The sequence below is a fragment of the Coenobita brevimanus genome, chromosome 2, assembly GCF_032717465.1.
Source record: "Coenobita brevimanus isolate Jiangsu-jjx chromosome 2, ASM3271746v2, whole genome shotgun sequence".
In the NCBI taxonomy this organism is placed as follows: Eukaryota; Metazoa; Arthropoda; class Malacostraca; order Decapoda; family Coenobitidae; genus Coenobita; species Coenobita brevimanus.
Genome location: NC_136955.1, coordinates 567501 through 570000, shown reverse-complemented (window position 1 = coordinate 570000; position 2500 = coordinate 567501). Strand labels below are relative to the sequence as shown.

Below are 2500 nucleotides of genomic sequence, written 5' to 3'. Positions count from 1 at the left end.
AAGGGTCGTTGCTCCTTTCTGTTTGTGGCTTGGTCTCTCTCTCTCTCTCTCTTACAGTCTGCCAAAAAAACATTTCTCTTAATCACCTCTAATATCTATGCATTTCCTCTGACAAAATAAATCGCTCAGGAAAAGGTGTTAGGGAGCTTTCTGAACCGACGAGAGAGAGAGAAAAATATTAAAACTTTGTGTGTATATATCAACAGTGTGGGACAAAAGTTGGTGTACTAATTTACTGTGTGTGTGTGTGTGTGTGTGTGTGTGTGTGTGTGTGTGTGTGTGTGTCTTTGAGTGAGAGAGAGAGAGAGAGAGAGAGAGAGAGAGAGAGAGAGACAGGGAGAGTAAATTACAAGTGGAAGGGAGAAAGGGAGAGAAGAAAGGAGGGATGAGTGCGGTGAAATATGGCTGGGAGAGACCGTAGAATTAATGAGAGAGAGAGAGAGAGAGAGAGAGAGAGAGAGAGAGAGAGAGAGAGACAAGGGAGGGAGGAGGGAAAAAGGGAGGAGGAGGGGGAAGGAAGGAGGAAGAAGAGAGAGAGAGAGGAAGAGGAGGAGAGGGAGAGAACAGGGGCAGGAGAGAGAGGAGATGAAGGAGGGAAGGGGAGGAGGAGAGGGAGGGAGAGAGAGAGAGAGAGTAATGATTAATTCAGACATGGCCCGGATACTGCTTGAGAGAGAGAGAGAGAGAGAGAGAGAGAGAGAGAGAGAGAGAGAGAGAGAGAGAGAGAGAGAAATCCCTACTCTTTTATAATTTTACCAAAACGTAACCCCAATTCTGACCTCTCTCTCTCTCTCTCTCTCTCTCTCTCTCTCTCTCTCTCTCTCTCTCTCTCTCTCTCTCTCTCTCTCAGGTGACCATTTGCTCCCATAGAAGTGCCTTATCAACTCCCTCCCACCCAATTAGGAAGTGACCCTCAACCTTTATTATCATCATCATTATTATTATTATTATTATTATTATTATTATTGTTAAAGTTTGTTACACCATTCTTATTCTTTCCACCAAAAAAATCCTTGGCCATGACTGTGAGGCGGTTTAGTCAAAAGCCTTCAAACTTCGTCAGGGTAATGGGCCAGGTGGCGGCTTCGTGTGGGCAGTATGTTGGCACTGCATCACCCGGATCACTGGCTATTATTCACAGTATGAAAGATAAAACAGCGGCAACGGGGTCCTGGCCGCCGTGTCCAGAACGGCTTAAGCCAGCCAGCTGACATTTGACACCAATACAGCCTTCAGGCGGACGCAGTGCGGAAAGGAGTACGCTGCCAATCGCTGGATTATTCTCTGAGATCGCCTGGGGTCAAAACTTGGCACTTTTCCCGATATTCCTGATGTCAGCTGATTTTGCCTGAAGGATTCCAGCCAGAGCCAGCACACTTGTGGCTTTATAGACTGTGATGACCTAAGGTGACCTGCACAAGATCAGTCACCTTGACCTCAAGGTGAAGGATTACAGCCAGAGCCAGCACACTTGTGGCTTTATAGACTGTGATGACCTAAGGTGACCTGCACATCAGTGACCTTGACCTCAAGGTGAAGGATTACAGCCAGAGCCAGCACACTTGTGGCCTTATAGACTGTGATGACCTAAGGTGACCTGCACATCAGTGACCTTGACCTCAAGGTGAAGGATTACAGCCAGAGCCAGCACACTTGTGGCCTTATAGACTGTGATGACCTAAGGTGACCTGCACATCAGTGACCTTGACCTCAAGGTGAAGGATTACAGCCACAGCCAGCACACTTGTGGCCTTATAGACTGTGATGACCTAAGGTGACCTGCACTTCAGTGACCTTGACCTCAAGGTGAAGGATTACAGCCACAGCCAGCACACTTGTGGACTTATAGACTGTGATGACCTAAGGTGACCTGCACATCAGTGACCTTGACCTCAAGGTGAAGGATTACAGCCACAGCCAGCACACTTGTGGACTTATAGACTGTGATGACCTAAGGTGACCTGCACATCAGTGACCTTGACCTCAAGGTGAAGGATTACAGCCACAGCCAGCACACTTGTGGACTTATAGACTGTGATGACCTAAGGTGACCTGCACATCAGTGACCTTGACCTCAAGGTGAAGGATTACAGCCACAGCCAGCACACTTGTGGACTTATAGACTGTGATGACCTAAGGTGACCTGCACATCAGTGACCTTGACCTCAAGGTGAAGGATTACAGCCACAGCCAGCATACTTGTGGCCTTATAGACTGTGATGACCTAAGGTGACCTGCACATCAGTGACCTTGACCTCAAGGTGAAGGATTACAGCCAGAGCCAGCACACTTGTGGCCTTATAGACTGTGATGACCTAAGGTGACCTGCACATCAGTGACCTTGACCTCAAGGTGAAGGATTACAGCCACAGCCAGCACACTTGTGGACTTATAGACTGTGATGACCTAAGGTGACCTGCACATCAGTGACCTTGACCTCAAGGTGAAGGATTACAGCCACAGCCAGCATACTTGTGGCCTTATAGACTGTGATGACCTA

General features: G+C 47.9%; 1 protein-coding gene across 1 annotated transcript in view; it reads left to right on the top strand.

Moving 5' to 3' along the window:
* Positions 1–2500, top strand: part of Ent2 (Equilibrative nucleoside transporter 2) — a 50364-nt gene that overhangs the window by 1872 nt on the left and 45992 nt on the right. The window lies entirely within an intron of this gene.